Source organism: Vanessa cardui, chromosome 20, assembly GCF_905220365.1.
Source record: "Vanessa cardui chromosome 20, ilVanCard2.1, whole genome shotgun sequence".
In the NCBI taxonomy this organism is placed as follows: domain Eukaryota; kingdom Metazoa; phylum Arthropoda; class Insecta; order Lepidoptera; family Nymphalidae; genus Vanessa; species Vanessa cardui.
The window spans coordinates 10526831-10551911 of NC_061142.1; positions in this window are offsets into that span (position 1 = coordinate 10526831).

Below are 25081 nucleotides of genomic sequence, written 5' to 3' on the forward strand. Positions count from 1 at the left end.
ATATGTATACTGAACTTTTTAAAAAAAGCAAGGCATGTATGTATGTATGATGGTTTTATGTGCGTTTCCAAGTCAGGACATGTCTCAAGCATTATCACGCTCTTAACAAGTTTCTAACTCCTCAGGGTAACTCTGGAAGCAATGCTGATGATGAGGAAGAAGATAATGATTAATATTTCAGTTTTTGATTAAAACTGTTTTATTTGATTAGGTAGTTAAGTTTTTTAATTAATAATATGGAACTATGGATTAATAATTTAATGAGGATTAAAATAAAACAGATGAACAGATGAAAAATATTGGAAGTTTTGTTGTATTTCCTTGGTTTAATTTTGTTTTAATAAAAAGGAATCATGAGAAAAGCAAAACTAAACGTGATAACCATATCAAAATTTTACAAGAAAAATCGATTACAGTCATTAAATATAAAATGGTGAATGAATATTTACGAGAACAGAATGGTATTATTGTATTATCATTTGCATTTGGACTCTTGAAACCCTAAGAACGAAATGATATAGCTGTTGTACAATATTTGACTTTGGATAGGAAATACTGTGAATAAAATGATAACGGGCGTTAGGCAACACAGGTGATGATTGATTTTGGCTAACTTCTTATTTTTTAAATAACTCCGTTTCAACATAGGTTACAGGTTCTTCTCGTTATTAACTTAAAGCTTTTAAAAATCTAATTTTCTAAAAACTTTAAATCACGCTTCTATGTCCAGTTTTTAAAAAAATATTGACAAAATCATGTTTTTTAATTCTCCTGAAAATTTACTTTTGTTAGTTATCTTTTTATTCCCCGGGGACGGCGAAATCTACCTAAACGATTAAAATACCATAACTGAAATTACTTCGGTTAGGTTGTAGTTTTTATAATTTAGTACGTTAGATAACAAACTGCCAAATAATAATGCGTTAAATAACTTCGATGGTTCACAATCTCTCGAGATAGATTACAATCTAACCGTATTTACAATTTTGCGTTGACATATACATTTTTTTTATAGAATAGGTTGGCGGAAGAGCATATGGGCCATTTGATGGTAAGTGGTCACCATCACCCATAGACAATGTCGCTGTAAGAAATATTAACTATTCCTTACATCATCAATGCGCTACCAACCTAGGGAACTAAGATGCTATATCCCTATGTGTCTGTAGTTACACTGGCTCACTCACCCTTCAAACTGGAACAAAACAAAACTGCGTACTGTTGTTTAGCGGTAGAATATCTGATGAGTGGGTGGTACCTACCTAGGCGGGCTTGCACAAAGCCCTATCACCAAGTAACATACATATGTATACCAGACTTGGTATCGATAAGATGGCGTAAAACCGAGCAATCTTTCTCGTATTCTTCGCCGTCAAGAGACATCTTTAGATGTGAAATTCTAAGAAATAATTGCTTACACCTCCTCTCTAAGGACGTTTTATTAATTAGGAAGCGTTATTAGTTCTGTGCCGTTTTCGAATCAACTTACTTTTATAAGGGTTACGACCGTTTTCATGGCAACCACTAATCATAAATATTTTTCCTTAGTAACTAGGAATGTCGTTTTAACATTGATAGTACATTTATAATCAAATCAAACACAAACCCTCAATCGCTACTTCACGACGAAATAACACTTGATACTTCTCTAAACAGCGCCATCTATCGTCAATATAAAGCTGTGTCGACGAATACTTTTAATTTAAGTCACTAATTAACGCCCGCGGTTTCGCTCGCATTTTAGGTGCTGCTTGTCATGGATTAGGCAAAAAAAGTAACCTGTGTCCTTTCTTGGAGGTCAAGCTTGCTGCATACCAAATTTAAGCAAATTCAACTCGTTAGTTTGGTAGTAAAAGAGCGACAGACAGACAGAGTTACTTTCAGATTTATAATATTACTATAAATTGGGAACGATACATATTAACTGATACTAGAACTAGCTCCGAGAATTTTTGAATTATGTAATCGTAGGCCCAGATCAACAAAACACTCGAAAATAATATGGATATTTATAATTCGTTGTTTCAACAAACAACAATAACAGCCTGTAAATTCTCACTGCTGAGCTAAAGGCCTCCTCTCCCTTTGAGGAGAAGGTTTGGAACATATTCCACCACGCTGTTCCAATGCGGGTTGGTGGAATACACATGTGGCAGAATTTCTATGAAATTTGATGTTTGTTCTCACGATGTTTTCCTTCACCGCTGAGCACGAGATGAATTATAAAGACAAATTAAGCACATGAATCAGTGGTGCTTGCCTGGGTTTGAACCCGCAGTCATCGGTTAAGATGCACGCGTTCTAACCACTGGGCCATCTCGACTCAGTTCAATTCGTTGTTTATTTATGATTTTTTATTATAAGCGTCCCTTTTGTGCTAAAGACCTCTTATTAAAGTTTGTTTAGAAGAAATTTCCGGAAACAATAGGACTGTTTTTGCGTATTTATTGTGTTATAATATCCTAATTATAAGTTAAGATGGTAGTTACCGCCCACTCTTCAGATATTCTACTGCCACACAGCAATACTGTATTGTTGTGAGACATCTTAGCTCCAAAGGGCGGTGGTGACCACTTACCCTCATGATCATGTAGCCCATTTGCGAGTCTGCCTTCCTCTCTCTCTCTCTCTCTCTCTCTCTCTCTCTCTCAGACATTTATAATTCCCATCTGATGGTGGGGTCTGCCTTCCTAGTCTTTTGCTTCCACTTCGCTCTATTTGACGTATCGTTTTCAGTAACATTGCAGGAACTAAGATCTTTTCTGACCACATCTGTCCATCTGGTTCAGACCCAGAAGGCTACCTAAAGCCCTCTGGGTCTTGACCCTGTAACTAAAAAAACTCAACCTAGAAGCTGAATGGTACCTATTTTAATCGTTTTTTGTCAATTTATATACTTTTTTTTAATTGTCATATATTCTTATTTTATTATTCTTTATTGCACAAATAAAACATGTACAAAGGGCGGACATAACGCTATAACAGCATTGCATCGTTGCATCATGACTTAAACAAATTTTTATTCTTATTCTCATTAATAGATAGTCTTGAGGATATAAATTCCAATATGTTGTTCGTAACTCTTACTTTTTCTTTAAAAGATTTAATATCTTGACGTCGATAGTAGAATTGGATTGTCCACTTTGTCTATAAAAAACCAATAAAGTGCTAACACTGAAATCGAATAAAGGAAAAGGAATTAGGTCCGAAAACTAGGAAACTGAATTTATAGTTCCAACTGTAGGGTAACCATGACTTCTCTTGTAGAGAGGACACGTCCAAATAGTTTTTTTAAAGTACAAATATGCTTAGCGCTTTTTGGTACACCAGCTAATTTTATAAAATACATAAATATCATAAACATGACAATAAAATCTACAAAAAGTTTTATCATTAAATGAAACCTCTTTTAGGCTATCAGATAGAAGACGAGTTTGAATAAGCTTTGATGATTAAATGCTAATTATTTTTAGGTAACAATTTTTCTTAAAACTTTAAATAAATATTTTATATTGATAAACTCTAATCTATACTTTAAAAAACAAAAATATTATAAATAAAACAATAAGTCTTTTTTATCTGTGTAATAATATCACAACTAATCATTATTTCTGAAATAAAAAAATATCTATCGATTAATATATTCGCATTATAACCACAAACAACGCCATTTAAAAAAAAAACAACAACGTTCCATTTTCAATTTTCTAGCGAATGTATAAATTATCAATATCCCGCCACAACAACTGGTCACATTAAGAAAAGCTACAATCTCAAGAGGTATCGAGCAAACTAATCTGGTGCACCTGCTACAAGAAAAATGTTGCTTTTACACACCACCAGTTCGACCTTTTCAGTTTTCCAACTATTAAACAAATACATTACAAGTGCACTTTAAGAACATTCGAGATTCTATGAGAGCTCTTTGAAAGTACAGACATACTTTACTGTTTTGATATTTAAAAGACGATCGTTGCTAACGGAATTGTTTGAACTGTCAGATGCTATGAAATGAAATAGTCTCGTGTATATTACTGAGAGTCGAGATGGCCCAGTGGTTAGAACGCGTGCATCTTAACCGATGATTGCGGGTTCAAATCCAGGCAAGCACCGCTGATTCATGTGCTTAATTTTTCTTTATAATTCATCTCGTGCTCAGCGGTGAAGGAAAACATCGTGAGGAAACCTGCATGTGACAAATTTCATAGAAATTCTGCCACATGTGCATTCCACCAACCCGCATTGGAACAGCGTGGTGGAATATGTTCCACACCTTCTCCTTTAGCCCAGCAGTGGGAATTTACAGGCTGTTGTTGTTGTTGTTGTTGTATATTACTGTTGAAAATGATACCAATGACTATGGCTATGATTATACCATGTAATTATCCCACTGCTGGGCTAACGACTTCTCTACTTTGAGGAGATTTGGATTGACAATGAAGATAGCTGGACTATTTTCAGAATGCTTTTCTTGATGTTAAAGTGCACGAATTCCAACCACTGGGTTGTTTCGGCTTTTACGTTCTTTTCTTTATATTTAGTGAAATTTCAAATGACTATAAAAGTATCTTAAATTCTATTCCTACAATAAACCGACTTATTTTAAATTAAATTATATTTTTACTCCGACTATTTCAATGTGGCTGCAGGTTTTTTTTTTATATTTATTTACTATACATCAGTTCCTATTGCACTCTCATTAAGGTTAAATAGTCAACAATTCTCAAGAATGTTTATTTTGTTATTTAGAATGAGTGTTCTTATAGATAATAAATCCTCCTATTAATATGTACCCCAACGTTATTCCTTTTAAGTAGCCATTTCGATAATTAAACGGTTGAACGAGACTCTGTTAAGAATCTAGGATACTCCTTTAAAGAAGAAATTACAGACTGACACTATCTCTCTGATGAGAAAGGTCTCGTCTCCTGTTTGAAGAGAAAATTTGGAGCTTATGTCACCCTGCTTTATGCTTTCCGTCATCGCGAAGCACGGCATAAATTATAAATACACATTAAACACATGAACCGTGCACCAGTAACCACTAAGCCAACACGGCTGTAATATTTTGTTTATAATTGCATAATAATATACGAGTAAATAATAAATAACATTGATACGCTTTTCATCTCAAAATCAGAAACAAATCATAGCCAATCCGAATTCTACAACAGTATATTTTTAATTATTGGGAAATTATTCATTCCGGTTTTTTTTTCGCCAAATAAAATCACTTTGTTTTGTTGTTTCCCAATGTCTCTGAACTGATATGTATTTTAATACAACAAAAATTGGGTATTGTAAGTAATACTTACCATTACAAATGGCCAATTCGCTACCAACATTGGAACCAGTGTTATGTCCCTCGTGCCTGCAATAACACTGCCTCACTCACCTTTCAAATCGGAACGCAACATTACTAATTATTGTGGTTTGGTGGTAGAATATCTGATGAGTAAGTACATACTTGGTCGAGCCACTACCCTGTCTATGTATTTGTTGTTACATTATATATTTTTAATTGTTTATTATTATAGCTATATACGTCATCACCTCCTTGGGCACGGTGGAGTGACGACTTACGCTAGACGGCTTGCAGGAGCTGGATGCGAGTAGCCCAAGAACGATCTCAGTGGCGTCATCGATCTCATGACGATCCAATTGGAGAGGCCTATGTCCAGCAGTGGACGAAAATAGGCTGATGGATTGGATTGGACGTCACCACCGAGAACGAAATTAATTGTAAACATAAATTCAGGACATGTTAATTCAATAAATAAAATATAATAAAGTATAATTTTGACCTCTGGGCTGTCTCAACTTCTCACCTAAAATGGAAGTACAGTAGTGCGACATTTACTTTTCAAAAGTGGAGATCCACTAACTGACCATTCGTTACTTAGTCGATATATGTATTTGTTGTGTGATTAAAGCACTTTAGTTCAAATTTCTATCAAAAAAGAATTAAAGAATTTAAAAATATTTATGTTCTTTATTTTTGTAGCTTTTATTATATTTAAATATTCAATTTCAGTAACCCAAGCTATGTAAAAAAAAACTTTTTGTCATCGCAATTTTCCATTTTAATTTGAACTCGTAAATATTTCAAGCTAAAAAATGAATGAGCATTTCAAAATTCAAGCAGATAATTAAAGTTAGCTTACTTTCGAGAATAAAAGAGATATCGAAAACTGAATAAAATTTCACATATTGTAAAATAGTAAACCAACGTATGTTAGTTGATCCATATTTTCTTTATAAATTTCCCTTTTCTTTTACATTCTTATAAATATACGAAACGTAAATACTGTGAGCGCAGATAAGATATAAAATACTTCATCGAATCGTCGTCGTCAGTAACAGAGGCTTATTTACCGACGGTATAATATATTCCTTTCTATTCCTATGAAAACGAAAAGGACAAAAATATATGTAAGATGATTTTATCCTGTTCCAAATAAATAATAATTCAGATACAATTGAAAGTAAACACAACGAAGAAATCGTAGCAATAAATTTGACCGCATCGATTGCTGGTCCTGTAACGATTTATGTTTCGACCCTCGTCCCCAGCTCGAAATGTATAGCATCTGATAGTACAATGGACATGTTCATTTAAAGGTGGATTTGTCGATACAAATTTATTGGGACGTAATACTAAGATTCAGTAGTTCGACTATAAGGAATCGAACGGAATTACATAATTGAATGACGTAAAAAACATGTTTGCATATGAAAGTATAAGTAAAGAAAAGGCTACGCATATGTATGGGATTTTATTATTTAATATTAAAGAGATTCTGGTGAAATAAAAATTATATTTATATTTTATTGAACTAACATAACTTTACTTTTTAAATAATAATTAAAAAAGTATACAAATATTTTTTATTTTACTGTATATTCATATATTTATTTGGGATTTGAATGCCAACTTAGAAAGGATGTTTCAATTCAACTTTAAGAGAAAGGAAAGAGGGATAAATATCTATAAATTTTATTCCTACCAAGTCAAAGTAGGAAGAGAGTGTTCATACCATTATATAATTGAGAACGCTTCATTCGCATGTACCATTCGTGTAACACTGTTAAGTACTAGTGACCAAGTTTTATTCAGTTATTAATAATTGATGATTCGTACAATCATCGTTAAATTTTGTTTACAGAAACTCAATTTATGTTTATAATACAACAACAACAGCCTGTAAATTTCCCACAGCTGGGCTAAGGCATCCTCTTCCTTTGAGGAAAAGATTTGGAACATATTCCGGGTTGCAATGCGGGTTGGTGGAATACACACACAGAATTTCTATGAAATTAGACAAATGGAGGTTTCCTCACGATGTTTTCCTTCACCTCCAAGATCGTGATGAAATATAAACACAAACTAAGCACATGAATATTCAAGTGGTGCTTGATTGGATTTGAACCCGCAATCATCGGTTAAGATGCACGTGTTTTAACCACTTGGCTATTTCAGCTCTTTTTATAATACATCCAGAAAAAACATCTTTTGGAACTCAGCATGAGTGGGATGAAAGTCTGCCACATGTGTTTGATTTTACAGGATCCTAAACTATAAAGTTTTTAACCTGACCCTTATTCGTAGAACCCATTAATATTTAATCTATTATGGCCTACTTTAAACAAAAACAAAATATTTCAATAAAATGGAATATGTTAAATACTTATATTACAAAATATTTTGTTTCATATACAGTATAGATTGTTCCATTTAAATCTGCCTCCACTCAGATTTACACGAGACTATTGTCTATGGAAGAACAAATCTGGTTGTCTGCTGTGTGATGACGTGCATTGTTGTGTTATATATTTCAGAAGTGTCATCATCAAAGGAATCATGAAACAAAGATACAGTGAAAAATTAACATTTGGACATATTTTTTTTTTTGGTACGGTTGTGTCTTCTGGCTTAAAAAGATACTAAAGATATTTGCGTTATCTTCATTGCGCTGAATTCTTGATGTGCATTGAGAAACGTAATCATTGAAATAATCATTCAATATTTTGATATGAATGTTGGCTACACCTTAAACTTTGCTAAAGAATAATTTTATATTTATTATTATTTATTAAGTTAGATGGACGAGTTAATAGCCCAGCTTGTACGTGATTACTGCGATAGACACTGGTGCTGTAATAAATATCAATCAAACTCTACATCAGCGTCTAGTTTCTCTGGCTCACTTATCTTTCAAATCGGAACCCAATTCAAATTGGGTCTTTAGCGGTAGAATATCTAATCGTGATTGGTACATACCAAGATGGGATTGTATATGGTCCCACCAACAAGTTATTAGATACCTGCCAGTAACAATTCTTATGTTTAAACTAAATTGGAAAAACTTCAGTTTAACTTTTTTTGTTCTTGTAAAGTAAAGTAACAGCCTGTACATTTCCCACTGCTGAGACATGGCCCCCTCTTCCATTAAGGTGAGGGTTTGGAACATATTCCACATCGCTGTTCCAATGCGGGTTGGTGGAATGCACATGTTGCAGAATTTCGATGAAATTAGACACGTGCAGGTTTCCTCACAATGTTTTCCTTCACCGCCGAGCACGAGATGAATTATTAACACAAATTAAGCTCATATATATAGCGGTGCTTGCCTGGGTTTGAACCCGCAATCATCGGTTATGATGCACGCGTTCTAACCACTGGGCCATCTCAGCTCGCTTTTGTTCTTATAAAGTGACATATTTATTTTGAACATTTGTGTAGGCATATATTACTCTTACAAATTAAAAATACCAACTTCGTTCAAATATTTGTTTAGTTTTAGATATAATACGACACAATTAAAAATACACGTAAATAAATAATCGGCGCCTGTTGTACAGTGCATAAGGACCATACGGGGCAATAGATCGTCGAAGAATATTTATGACTCATTGGTTAAAAAATCCTTATTTCCCTCGAGCTCAATCGGAGGGGTTGAATAGTAGATAAAATTATTGTTTATGTTCCAAGAATTACATTTATATTATTCGAAATTAAAACTATCAGAAAAAAAACATTTAAGAAATTCTTGAAGCACAAAAGCTTTTTTTGGTCTCGTTTTAATAATAATGAATACTGAGAAAGGCTAAAATATTAAATTTCATTGAAATTATTATACTTGATATGTAATATATATATATATAGTAAGATTAGGATAGAGTTATGCATTATTCACTGTAGAGACTTTCTCGGATTCGCTTATGTATATATATATATATATATATATATATATATATATATATATATATATATATATATCCTCACGAAGAAGTCCGTACATTTTTGAAAAGAAAAGCTAAGAAAACAGTTATGTTTTAAAATTAATCTACAGGCCTAGTTTCAAAATGATTTTTTTAGTTTTTAAGACATTTTAGAGGAAAAAAAATAAAAAAAATATTGAAATAAATATATAACGAAGAGTCAGACATCCGCTCGTTATCAGATATGATGATATTCACAATATAAGTATAGTCGTTCACGTTCGTTCTTTCTTTCGATATTCTTTCAAATATCCCTTATTTCGCTGTCACCTGTCTTACGTCATACTCACGTCACCAGTATGTACGATAAAGACTTTTTGAGTCGAGATGACCTTTAGTCTAGCAGTGGGAATTTACAGGCTGTTGTTGTTGTTGTAGACTTTTTATCGCTTCGACATATATATATAATTATTATTTTTTACAAAATACTTAATACTAGAAATAAAATGACTTATGAGCATTAACGACCGATGATAGAGGCCTTTCTCGTCTTGGATTATCTCACTGTATTGTATTAGTCGTACTTAATGCCTCACTAATGAGCTAAGGCCTCTTCTCCCTTAGAGAAGAATGGTATGGAATGGTAGCATTATTAATGGTAGCATCGTAGCATTAAGGCGGTAGTATTCGCTACCAGTAATCGCATTTCTTATTATAAACTGAATATCTGAGATATTATGACTGCATTCACTGGTCACTTCACCACAGAGGAGGTCCAGTCCCACACTGAACGTTCTATTACAATGTAAAACAATTCATTATGTCAATACAATAAGATTCAAATTCATTTGACACTTAATATTTCGAATCATATGAAATTAAATTAAAATCATTTATTTCGAATCGCGAATGCCGCTATTATAATAACAATTTCAGTTAAGGCAAATCCACAATGAACGTAATTAAAATTAAAAAAAATAAACAACAAGAATTAAGAAACGAAAATGTTGAGCATTTCGAGGCTTCCTTTTTAAAGAAAAGCTGTCTGAAAAGGTTTCTTTCAAAGGCGGGGCACGTCTGAACATGCCTTTGTGTTGGATAATGATTTTTTTAGAGCAGTCTCTGCATGTGTGGCCGCATTAATGAGACAAGATTGTTGTTTGCGGTTCATAATAACCCTATCAAGGGTTCAGGTTAATGTGACGTTCGGCCTCTGGTATTAATTTTACGGTTAAACTTACGGTTTACTTACCTGTCCAAGGATCCTTAGATTAATTATTATAGTGATGAAAAAAGTCGTTAAAATTTTAAATGTTGATATGTTGTACGTCTGTAGTAGAAGCATTCTATTTTTTAAATTTGGCATGACTTGTGGTACATTTAAAAGAATTTGTCCGCATGTTCGTTTAAACTTAAACTTCAAATTAAAAACCTACAAAGAAAATTTACCTATCATATTATATTGTAAATATAAAGTAAAGCAAAAAAAAGTAACAGCCTGTAAATTTCCCACTGCTGGGCAAACGCCTCCCCCATTAAGGAGAGGGTTTTGAACATATTCCACCTCGCTGTTCCAATGCGGGTTGGTGGAATGCACATGTGGCAGAATTTCGATGAAATTAGAAACGTGCAGGTTTCCTCACGATGTTTTCCGTCACCGCAGAGCACGAGATGAATTATAAATACAAATTAAGCATATATATATAGTGGTGCTTGCCTGAGTTTTCTAAATATAATGGGCTATATTTATATATAGGCAAATTTGAAAAAACATTTTTACCGAACTTATGGAATTTAAAAATATGAGTATGTTTGTGTCATAAAACAAACCAGGAAAATTTAGAATCACAATTTATATTGTAATATAAACTCGTCGCAGTTTAGGAGACTTTTGCCAAGTTGCAAAACTTTGGTACTTTGAGAGAATGAGTTGTCTTATAGTTGCGTTTTGCAATTACTTATTTAACATAGGATATCTGTATAGTTTTTTTTTTTTTTTTTTGTATAAATGAACAATGAGATACGAAAAATAAATGTTAATTAAATCGGAATATTACTTCTAAGATAAGCTCGCTAAACCATGCTACGTACAAAATTGAATTAATTGTATTTAACGAATGTAGGAAAATATTAAGATGTTTGTCACTCAATCATGAAAAATCAGTATTGGATTAAAAAAAGTGATTTGACAATAGTGTCAAACAATAATGTCACAGTCAAAGTAAAAAATCTTTATTTAAAATAGAAGTGATTACACTTTCTTATTGATAGTCAAAAACGTATCATCGATTCGGAACTTACCACTTCAGACCCGAGAAGAACTGGCGAAAGAAACTCAGCGGGATCATTTATTTCTTTTCGTTTTCCATATCATGTGAATGACATTACGACAAAGCATGATAAGGTATTATTTTTACCAAAATTATGAATGTAAATTGTTTAATTAATTGTTAAATTTACTATGAAATAGATGTAACATAAAAAGTTTGCTCCGACTTCTATATAAAAATAATAGTTTCACAAATTCTCCATGGTCCGAAAATTGACTATCATTGCCGAAACGAAATGCGTTCAATTTAATATTCCACGAACCTCAATATTTTACTTTATTAATGTGATTATTGCCGGCGAATTTTTAAAGCAATTATTTTTAATTTCATTGATATATACATTTAAAATTTTCGGCCTTGCATTTTAGCATCGTAAAATTTTAATATCATTTTTTATAATAATAGAGAAAATTGAAGTTGTAAAAAAATTTACTGTTATTCGTGATATATTTTATATTAAATTTAAAATTAATTTAAATTTAGAACATTCCGATAGCCGCCATATAGCTGTAGCGTGGTATATTAGAGTATCCTAATACTTGGCGTTGATACTACGAGCCTTGTTCAGTTCCGTGGCCTATTGGAAGTCAAAGCCAAATTGGTATTAAAAATTCTCGTTGTGCTCATCAAGGTAAGGCGGTATTTCTCGCCGTCCCATCGCCTAAGACCATACAAGGTGTAAATTTGGCGTCACATGGAGTACTGCTCTCATCTCTGGGCGGGTGCTCCTCAGTACCATCTTCTTCCACTTGAACGTATCCGAAACACTTGTGTAATGAGTGGGGACGACAATAGCCCAAGGGGTCAGGATCGATCCTACGAATTTTACATCGCTAGGCGGCCAGTAAACCAATGCGCTATTGACGCTTTCAACTTTAAACATAGGCATGCATAGACGAGCATATATGAAACCTGTAGGTAACCACCGCCAATAGAAATATTGTTAAATTCGAAACAAAATAAGAGATGTATCGAAAAAAATTAGTCAGTAGAAATACTAGAAGCCAAGCCAGTTTCTAGTTGACTTATTGGAATTCAAACCACGTATTTCTATTATGTCTATTTTATGGCTTGGTGCACCTATTTGATTAAATTTACTTCATTTGCACAAATATGCTAAATGAAAAACCGCGTCAAAGTGTAATAAGGCTAATATTTGCGTTGGCTGCCCACACTCGATTCATTTCAATATTACACCACTGGGTTCACTGTTTTGTTAAAAAGCAAATCTTTTGACATGGATTGTTATATTAAAAATTAAAAAATGATTTACTAATTTAAGGATATCGTGTAAATTGAAATGGTCACCAGGCAAGCGCATAATATACATACAATACAAACACAAAACACATAAACACAAATTAAGCACATAAATATTCCGTAGTGCTTGGCTGTGTTTGAACCTGCAATCATCGGTTAAGATGCACGCGTTCTAATCACTGACCCATCTCGCTTCCATATGCTTGACCACTTGTGCCACATTAATTCGATCACCCTTTCAAATCGAAACACTTCACTACTAATCATTCCTGTTTAGTGTCACTAATAGATGGTACCTACCCAAGTATAATTGGACTAAGTCCTGCAGTCAAATAAGCTAGCGAATATGGACCTACATTAAAGATATACTGATGAAATTCACAAATAATTTAAATGCTAAAAATATTTCAGTGCAAAAATAAAACGCATTCATTTTAATATTCCTTCAATGAGGTTAACGCTCGAATGTTCCTCGTAAATATTCAGTGCCAAAACATTGTCAACTATGATAGCGTTTTATTATTATCATATATCATTTTTATTTATAACGTATTTGATGGTTGCAAGCGATGTCTTTATATTTTTATGAATGTTTGGATTTATTTTACTATTTTTAAAATTAAACTTTACACATTGTTAATTTGCTGGACGACGTAAATCTTTACTATTTTTATTCAATCTACAAAAAGTCTTATTAGATGATGCGAGCAAGCTAACCCAGTGGTTAGAACTCGTGCATCTTAACCGATGAATGCGGGATCGAACCTAGCCAAGCGTCTCTGATTGTTTATGTGTTTAATTAGTGTTTATACTTTATGAACGAAAACATCGTGAGGAAACCGGCTTGTGTCTTATTTCATAGAAATTCTGCCCCATATGCATTCCACCAACCCGCATTGGAACAGCATGGTGAAATATGTCTTAAACCTTCTCCTCAAAGGGAGAGGAGACCTTAGTCCAGCAGTGGGAAATTTACAGGCCGTTTTGTATAAGATAAGGCTGAATCTGTAGTTTGACAACTAATATTATTTTCTATGTACCTTGTATCTTCTATTCTTTTCCTGCCCGTGTCCTTATCTAGCAGCATGTCCATTCTATTACCATTCTATCATTCTTATTAATTATTCACCATCTGATCGTTAAACCACACACTCCATCCATATCTGCTTAGCTCGTCCTCTTCTCCCTCCCTCTGCGATCATGCTATGTACCTAATAGATATAAATAAGTCACTAGTTTCAAGTCAATAGCCTAAATTTTAAAGGTTTATCTGCTAAACTAAACTTCTTCTGGCATATTCAACTAAAAGTTTATTCAACTTACAGTAAAACATAAACAATTTCGATAGTTCACAATATTTCGATTAGGTTATGTTAGTGTTTACAATTTAACTGAAAATTACCTCCATAGATTATAAATATATATATTTGTAAATGGGTTGAGTGCTTTTTCTATTTCAAACGTGATATTGGCGAAATAATCTGTACCTTTTTGGTACAAACGTAATGGCCAAAAAATATATTTTTTTCTATTAAGGCATTACTAACACGGCGTACAAATAATTATTAGTAAAGATACATTAAATAAAATACACGAACAAAATTTCTTATAACAGACCGAGTAAATGTAGATAATGTTTCTTAATTAACTTAAAAGATAAATATAAATACAAAATCTAATTAACTAAAGTCATAAAATGAGAAAAAATACTGTAAAACGAAACGCTATCTCCTGGGATTAAAATACTTAAAACATTATTGGAGCTTGGCTTTGTGCAGTTGATAATGATAAAATTGTCCTACAAGAAGATAAGAGGTCAGTATCCACGTAACTACTAAAAGGGAAGCTTATTATTTTAGTACGATAAGGTTCCCATGGATTTAAATGTTGAAATAAGTAACTATTGACTTACTTGCTCATTCTTCTCGGTAGAATCTACATTACTAACCGGTGGTAAAGTAAAGTAAAGTAACAACAGCCTGTAAATTTCCCACTGCTGGGCTAAGCCCTCCTTTCCCTTTAACGAGAGGGGTTGGAACATATTCCACCACGCTGCTCCAATGCGAGTTGGTAGAATGTACATGTGGCAGAATTTCGATGCAATTAGACATATGCAGGTTTCCTCGAGATATTTTCCTTCACCGCCGAGCACGAGATGAATTATAAACACAAATTAAGCACGTATATATATTGGTGCTTACCTGGGTTTGAACCCGAAATCATCGGTTAATATGCACGCGTTCTAACCACTGGGCCATCTCGGCTCATCCGAACCGGTGGTAGCTTCACTTAATATAGTTTGTGTGTGTTGTTAATATTAACCATTAATAACACACAATAATACTCAGAATTTCTGATTGGCATTCAGATTTCTGATAACAGGGGGGTCGTACCCAGAAGGGCTTGAACAAAGCCCTACCACCAAGAATTGAAGCGTGATGGAATAACCATACATATTTTATTGATATAGTCTTCTTTCGTTGCATCTATTTTTAATCTTAGTGTATATTTCTTCTATTTGATTCAGTTTGTTAGTTTTATGTACCTGTGTGTTTTCAACCGACTTCAAAAAGGAGGAGGTTAACAATTCGTCTGTATTTTTTTTTTTTATTTTTATGTTTGTTACCTCATAACTTTTTACTGAGTGGACCGATTTTGATATTTTTTTTTTGTTTGAAAGGTAGTGCTTCCCGAGGGGTCCCATTTTAATTTTATTTTTTTCTGATGATGGTGTCCGTATGAAAACGACATAAGTCTTAAATTTGACACCGGCTCCAAATATAACAATAACAATAACTACGTTATATAATCGTAAATCGACTTTTAAGTAGTCTAATATTTTTCATTTCATTTTACTTAGAAGGACTCTAAAAAATATGTTGAATACGCAATTATTTTTAATACTTTTTAGTGCATATTCATTTGTTTTAAAATAGTGTTTTGTTTGAAGTCGGTTTTTCTTTTTGTTAAAATTTTTATTTATTAGTTACAGAATTATAATTTCAGGATGACAAATTTTATATGCCTTTTATTTGTTTTGTAATATTTATATTATTGATTGCTCTTAATTCTGGATTCCTGTGCTCATCTGGATGGTATTGGACGTTTATAAAGATGTTGTATCATGTCCAATGTCGCTGGATGCAGCCGCTACTCAGCGGTCAAGGTGGAAATCATTGGGAGAGGCCTATGTTCAGCAGTGGACGTCTTACGGCTTACATGATGATGATGATGATGTATCATGTTACCCATAGTATAAAACCTTATAATGTTTTAACGTGAAATAAACTTTAAATATTTTTCTTGACAGAGGTATATTTGAGCTGTCAACGGGTTACTACTAATAACAGACCTCATAAAACAGTTTTTTGATTTGTCGTTGTCACTTTATGTTTTATTCATAATAAGATCAAAGCTTTGAGAGGTGAAATACAAGCGGGTAACAATGGTACCTCCTGCGATCGCATTGTGGGACCGGACGAGAGGCCAATCCTGCTTTATCTATACAAGTCATTGTCTTTTCAAATATACAAATGACGGAGAAAGACAATTATTTGCCTTGTAAACATGATTAATTGAACCTTTCACGTTTGGTATTTTAGGCACGTAAATATAGGCATTATTGTAAAGGTATAAGAGTTATATATGCATGACATTCGTTTTCTATAACACAGAATTATTGCAAATGAAAGGGTGACTGCTCTCTATTGTTTCAGTGGGAAATCGGTTTGATTAAACATTTCGTGTAATTTGCTGTACATTTTATGGTCAAAATCCTTATAATCCTACGTTAAATATAAACATATATGTGTTAAATTGGTTCCAAGTAACTTAGCTGATGGATGTGAATTTAGAGCTTGTTTTTTTTTTATTAATTTGTTTTTAGTCGACTTCATTATGAATCATGAGAACTTATTTTGTAAGTTTTTTTAATTCATTACCACTCGTAACTTATAATTAAAGTTTGCTCGCTTTGTTAAATTAAAAAAATAATTAGTATAATTTAAAAATCGAATGTCCTTAAATGTATTGGCGCTGAGAAAAGGCCTCTCGTAGGATTAAGTTTAAGTACGTCCACTTAAAGAGGTACGTTTACAATACGGAGTGAAATCTGTCAGACTCTTCAAATGACTCATATGCAAATTTGCACATGAGAGACATTTCGACACGTGCAAGTTAACTTACGTGTTTTTTATGTGTAGCAAAAACAAAATCATCTTCTAAATAAATTGTGATTTTTCACAATATGATTTGTGAATTATGTTTTGGATTTCGTAAGAAATATCAAGACACAGTCAAAAGTAATAAGATTTTCATAGCGGCAGTGACAGACTTTGTTTGAGCATGGAACAGTTACGGTCAAACATAACACGAAGTTTCTAACTTCACTAAGTAAATGCAGTTGTCGCCTGGGACAAGATATTCGATTATTTCAGTATATTATTCCATAACATATTTCAGTAGCAATTTTTCCTACCTTTGTTAATCATTTTTTTCTTTTGCATGTATTTTGTTTTCTTTTTATTTATTTTCACTCATATAATATTACATTTTTAAATATAAAATACAAACATATAAATAATATTTAAAAATATAAAATGGTTATTTATTACGAGTACCATTATCATTAAAAAAATATTGGTCACACAAAAAAATGTTCGAATCAGAGAATTTTAACACAACTGGACCACAAAGCTGGGTTAAGGCTTCTCGTATCTTTGAGAAGAAGATTTGGAGCTTTTTCCACTTCGCTGCTCCATAGTAAAAACACATATTGCAAAATTTCATTAAAATTAGACACAAGTAGGTTTCCTTAGGATTTCGTCCATCGCCCACCCAAGATGAATAATAAACTCGAATTCAAATCACATAAAACTCGATGGGAGATTCGAGTAAAAAAAGTGCAACACTAACACTTATATACACAAATACCCGAATACACATATATACAGAAATATTCCAAACCATAAAATCTTCCTTGCTTTGATTGGCACTGGCTCAATCACCCTTTGAACTGTAATAAAACAAAAATTGCAGTTTAACAGTAGATTATTATATTAATGGACAGTGCTTATCCAGACGATCAAAGCTTAACATTATATTATATTAAAATAAAATACTCTATTTTTCTAGATATAGGTTTAGCCCACTCATCATTAATCAAAATTTGAGTAAATTATTATATTATAGCCAAGAGAAATTATGTAACTAAGCAAGACATTTGTAATTCCATTTAATAAAACATTTATTTACTAAATTTGGTGTAAAGACAACCTCAATCTGTTTAAATATTATTTTGATGTTTTAATTATGGATTCAAATTGTTTTCACAACATCACAAGCGATTCCGAACAAGTCGGGTAATTAATTTAAACCCCATGTTAGGTGTGGCTATTTCAGCTTTTACAATTGCCTTTAATACAATGCAGTAGAGTCTAATTTCCTCTGAAATTATAACCGATGTTACAGTCATGTCTTCATTTCGTTTGGGATAAAGGTGTTAATTAGACCTAGAGACGCATTTTGTACCTGATGAGATTAACTGTCCAGTTGATTTATAGCGCTATGAAGCGTCCACATAACCATATTTATTACTCTCTTTTTCAAAAATGGAATTTACATTTAATTTTAAATTTGGAACATCTGTAGATTGATGAAGAATCAGGGTAGGAAAACCTTCGTCAGTTTTCAAATTCATTCCTATATCAAATCTTAAGCTCTTAGTACCTTTTGAATCTAAACATCACAAATCATTGCGACGCAATATGTCAATTCTCGATCAGTAAAACAGATTATCGCTCAAACTGAGCACACGAAAATAGATCTTAAATGCATTGTATAATGGAATTTTATCTTTGTTACATTACAATACTTTTAGACACAGCGTCCCGTTGTTGTTGTTGCCGTAAGCAACATTTTTTTGTATAACGTTTCTCGTTTAGTAACTGTTTACTTTACTTTATTGCCTATTCTTGTAATCATTTGACCCAGTTTTTGTACTGTTATTGTATTGTTCGCGTGTAATTGAAACAAATAAATTAATTCCATGTCAGTTACTTTTCATTACTCGCAGTCGTCTTATTACAAATTGAACTCGTCTGGAAAATTGTAACCTAAAATTGTAAGTGATTTCAATTTACAACCCATTATGTTGAGAATTAACGCCAAACGGTTTGTTACTTAACCTAATAATATTTCAATTTCTTGCTGTTTTCTTAATTGTGATGCAGTTAGAGTTTCTAAAGAGAATTAATAAGAAACAAAAACATTATTAGATAAAGTTGTTGTTGTTGTATGGTCGTGTGTTATCAACTCCAGAAATTTTTCCCAAAGAGGGTTAGCATCAGATTCTTAGGACCTTTTAGATTCTGGCTTACCAAGTGTATGCACGCGTATTGCAAATTGTAAAGATACTCATGCAATATATCACATCTATCACAGCAGATTTCAAGGTCATCATGCAATTAACGATTTATAGATATCGTCTCACCTTAACTTCTAAACTTTAGAACTTCTATCAAAAGAATGTTAAAATGTAAAACATCTGAGATAATATGTCTAAGATCACATTCTAATTGGAACCTCATTCGATCTGAGTTATATGTATAATTAACAATCAAACACCCCTTAATACAAAGTTTAATTAAGTACACATTTTTATCGTCTCAGATGATATTTATTGATGAAGTTCATCATTTCCCTATAAATGTAACCGCCCTTTAAATTACGTAATTTGTGTGACATTTTTTTTTTATGGAATAAGTTGACGGACGAGCATATGGGCCACCTGACTGTAAGTGGTCACCATCACCCATAGACAATGACGCTGTAAGAAATATTAACTATTTCTTACATCGTCGATGCGCCACCAACCTTGGGAACTAAGATGTGATGTCCCTTGTGCCTGTAGTTACACTGGCTCACCCACTCTTCAAACCGAAACACAACAATACTGCGTACTGTTGTTTAGCGGTAGAATAACTGATGAGTGGGTGGTACCTGGCTAGGCGGGTTTGCACAAAGCCATACCACCAAGGAAAATTAGATAATTTTGAGAAATTAGATACATATGGTAGTATTAAATGCTTAGTACCTATCTTCGAATGATGACCATGACCATGAGCATTAATTATCCCTATTTCTGTTATATGTCAAAGTAAAATTTTAATTTTACCTCTGCATTGAACTTATCGAAGATATGACTTTAATTGTATTCATATTAATTGTTTTTTATATCAATGCTTTAGTAATACATATCCAGTGGATGATCAGCTTTATTCGTTAGTTTGAAAAGGTATTTGTTTACCGTCCCTCATTACGGAAGATTGTGGAAGCTTCTAATTTGGAAACTATTTGATCAATTTTAATGTTATTTGCTGTAAGAGCCCTTTGAAAGTTCGTAATTTTGATAGAATCCAGATTAGCTGATCTTGTTTATAACACGTGTTATAAAATATAATTGTATTAGTATATAGTGCTATCATAGCAGATTTCAAGGTCATCAATTAAACCAAATAAATAGAAGGATGTCTAAATGAATGGTTCTTAGATCTGGTCTCTTGACTTCAGAGTCTTGCCCATACTATATTTTAGAGATTAAAATAATACTTTACTTCAGAATAAACGTTATTGTATACAACATAGAGAAAATCTATTTTAATATTATAAATATGAAAGTAACTCAGTCTGACTGTCTGTCGCATATTCACGACCAAACCACTGAACTGATGAAATTTGATATAAAACTTGATCTCCAAGAAAGTACATAGGCTACTCTCTTGCCTGACACGAGACAACCAACGCAACACTAGTAAATAAATAAAACAAGGATGCAGCCAACATATAAGAAACGTACAGTTTGGTTGTTACATTAAAAATTATTTTCATAATTTTAACTTTTTTTTATAATTATATAAAACGTCAAAAAAGTGTCAATGCGCTAAATTCCGTGCCTTTGACCCATTTCCCACTTAATTTATATCAGTGTTGCTAGTATAACGCTTCAACTTGGTATTTTCTAAAATTTTAATTAATAAAATAAATTACATTTATTTTAAAGGTGCATTAAAACAATTATTAAAATAAGATTTTAATCATCCAATTCGTTTGTTGAATTTTATTGGAGGTCATTTCAAATCGTTTCAGATTAATTTAATAGCTGTCTTCCAGTTTAAAGGTTAGTTTTTCGATGTAGGTGTCGGAGTCTAGTTATGATAAATTTACTTTGCCTCATTTTTGATTTTTCTTAATTTTAATAATTATTCCGAAATTATTTCCCTGATTTAATTATGGATATAATTCCTTTTTCATTAAGGGTATTTTGGTAGTGATACTGGTCACACTCGCTAACCTTTCAAAGGTTCGTGAACTTTCGATTTCGTTCTTTTTGAATTTTGGAACTATCGGCTCCACACCGAATCCAAACTTATAATTCGATATACTGAATATATCGGTGAGTTGTCTTAATAATTGAGTTTCTTAATTTGTGGTTGTTTAGTATTCAGTGCTTTAATAGCAGTTATCTTTTCAGAATTTATATTAACAATGAAGTTTTGAAGTTTGACAGAACTTTATATCATGTTTACCGACTCGTAAAAAATTGTAAGTCTTTAATTCTTGTTTTTGATTAAATGCATTGGTTTGCAATTCGATAAGTCGTAGTCATGTGTAAATTGTGGTTTCCAGTGACCCTTTGAAATGGTTCTCCGGAGTTGAGATCGTCAATTTGTGTAAGCAGGACTTTGAACCTCCAGAAGGTAAATTCGTGCTTACATCTCTCGTTAAAGGTATTTATCATTTGCTTATTTGCTTAACTTATTGAACCTGTATATTTCGTATTACAGGAGGTCTTTTTTTTAATCGGATTTACCCACCACGTGGACTTCTTGAATGGAAAGATTAAGAGTGAACAGCTCAAGGTTCCTGGTTGAGTGTGCCCAGATAGCGGCTGGTGCAACTCCAAGGACGGCAGGCCTGTTTCCTAAGCCGTTGTCGGTGTCCACGTGTAGCTGGAAACTTTGGTGATGTACCCCCTTTTAATTATATTATAAATTTCGTTTACACCGGTCTGGCGAACGGTGTATTCTTTCAAACCAAATTAACTAATTTATTCGTCAGTGGCGCCTAATTTTCAACCTTAAATTTTAGATTAGTAACATTGAATTTTCAAGCTTGCCTTTTATCCCAAGTGACCCACGCTGAGTCTAGCTGGCATAATTTTATATAATAGTCATTATAAGAAGTAACATAAGTAACTAGTAAATTAAGTAATTGGTTGTTTATAATACTTTGTTACTGTGCATTAAAAATTTTATAACCTAATATTGTTTCTTTACACCCAACCACCCAGAAAGGTAACATGGTTTATAATAGCAAAAATTACTTATTAAAAATAATATACAATTTTGCATAGTTTAAATATATATTTGACGATAACAGCTCTCAAACAACAATTATCTATCAAAAGTCTATTCCTGGTAAATAATTTAATTATGCTGTTATGACTTAGGGTGGCGTGTTTGTACGTGTTAATTCTCAATGGTTAAGATTCAAGCGACTCCAATTATTATTAAATTCAAATACACCTTTGGGACTAAGATATATGTCATCTTTAATAATATTAACTAAACATACATTATTTACTATTTAAATAGTAATTTTGCCTATGAAGAAGTGATTTCTTAAATGGTACTCATTGGTAGACTCTGGTCTACTCTGGTCATTTCATTCGAAACTCAATCGCCTCAAACGGTCTGCCGTTTGAAATGGTGAGTGAGCCAGTGTCACAGAGCCAAGATGCCCCAGTGGAACGCGTGCATATTAACAGATGATTGTGGGTAACCCACGCTAGCACCACTGACTTTTCATGCACTTCATTTGTGTTTATTCATTGTGTTCATGTCGTGCTCGGTGCTTGAAGAAAATCTATATTTGTATTAGTTCAATGAAATCCTGCCACATTTTTTCACATATCCATCAACCCACTTTAGAGAAGCCTGGCGGAATATGATCCAAACCTTCTATTCGAATTAATAGGAGACCTTCTCCTAGCAGTGGGAAAATACAGGTTGTTTCTGTTGAATCATAGTATAACGAATAGGTGGCTCACCCGATGGAAAGTTACTACCACCGCCCATGAACGTCTGTAACACCGACGGGGCTTGCAGGTGCGATTCCGCCTTTTAAATCCGCAATATTATTCGCGGTGGAGTGGTAGCATGCACGAGGGCTGTGCGTGGTACTGGACTGTATTTTAATATTTTAGTGTGACTTAATTATTATTTTATATATAATTCTAAGCAATTCTAAATGAAAGTAATCTTATTTACCTCTTAATACATAAGCTACCAGTGAAAGTCCAAAAATCGGTTCAACTTTTCCAGAGATAAACTGGAACAAACAGATAGACAAAAATGTAAACTATGTTTTTATTGTGGTTATTTTAATATTACAAACAGACATTCCAATTTTACCATATGTATAGATATCAAAATGTCCCATTTGCGTCAAATGTTTCACGTAAGCGTTATACTCATTCGTCCTTGATAATTCTCTCACTCCCAAGAACTAAATTAGAAAACTATCGAGAAGACAACGAAAACAGACGGAAAAGCAATTTATTTACTCTGAAAGTCTTAAGTTATTTATAGTTTAATTACTAAATGTTAAAGTCAACTAATGTAGGGTTTTAGATCTGACAAACAGGCAGGCGTTTAAATCTCGTTGCAGCGATTTGTTGATCTCGTGGAATATTTATCCGAGTAATCACAAAATATTGACACTGTAAGCGATATTTATAAATTAGATTTTAAATTAACATGGTTATTTTTATTATTAAAGTTATTTGATACAGGATATTTGCAGTGTTTCTTATTCTTATTTGATGGAGCTCTTGTGAAGACATTCATAGATAAAGTCGAAATGTCGAGCTCCATTAATTAAAAATAAAAATCATGGTAAATATCCCTTTTCAAATAACAGTAATAATTTACAAATTGCTTTAGCATTTAAATTATTTTATATACTTTTAATTATTCAATTTACGTGAGCCATTTTCACTAATTTTCCAAGAACTTTTTAAAGAGTCAACAATGCCTATGACCCCTTCTGTAATAATACTTTTTAAAAATAGAAATCTTTATGAACAATGGTTACTGGTACGGTACTTACCATTTACTTATTTGACTTTTTAACTACAACAAAAATCTAATTAATTGCATATTTATTTCATTCTTCTGTATCAAAATCTCAAATTAGATTAAATTTTATTACATTATTAAATCTACGTTTAGAACTTATTTTTGTATTAAATATTCTTGGAGGTTGCTTAATGTATAAGTTAATAAGATGATCTTTATACAAGCTAGCGAAACACTACCCGTTCAAAAGAGCTCTTAGAACTCTTGAAACTTGGCAGGTACGAGTATGTTCCTTACTCTGTCTATAACAGGAGTGGACACGATGGGGTTAAGAAAATAAGGGGGTAAGTTTGTTGGGTGACGCTCATTATGAAACTAAAGTCAATATTATTAACCAATTAAATATAATTCGCCCGTTCCAATAAAATATAATCCTCCTGCCCTTATTCTCATTTTATTTGGGCTCGGCGCAGTATGTCTTTTTCTTTCTTACTTCTCTGTCGAACATCTTTACATAGTATAAAACAAAGTCGTTTTTTCTGTCCTTTTGTCCATTTGTACACTTAAATCTTTAAAACTACGCAACGGATTTTGATGCGTTTTTTTTTAATAGATCACTGATTCAAGGGGAAGGTATGTGTATATAATACATGAACAATATGGTAAAGAAACATTGATAATTTTAGAAGTTTGCAATGTGATGTCGTAAATAAACAAATTCTGTAGTATGTTTAGTATCAGTATTGCACCCGTGAGAAGCCGGGGTGGGTCGCCAGTTATCTTATAAGAGATATTCTTTCCAACCATATCGTCTTTCACACAATCCATCCATTGTTTCTTTGATCGTCTTCTACCTCTATATCCATCCAATATGATCAAGACCGTTCCACCAATTACAGTAAAATAAAAAAAATACCATTTTATTCTACAATATAATCGACTTTCATACCTAATTAGAATCCGTTCATTAGTTCGTGCATAATTACACAGCTGACATGGAATTTCATTCGATAAAAGCAGTCCACGGTGAACCGCAACGCGTTTTTTTCTTATATTATTTTATCTAACTAATTAACGACAAAACATCTGGTACATTTTATTTAATTTTATTGTTATTATTTTTATAATATT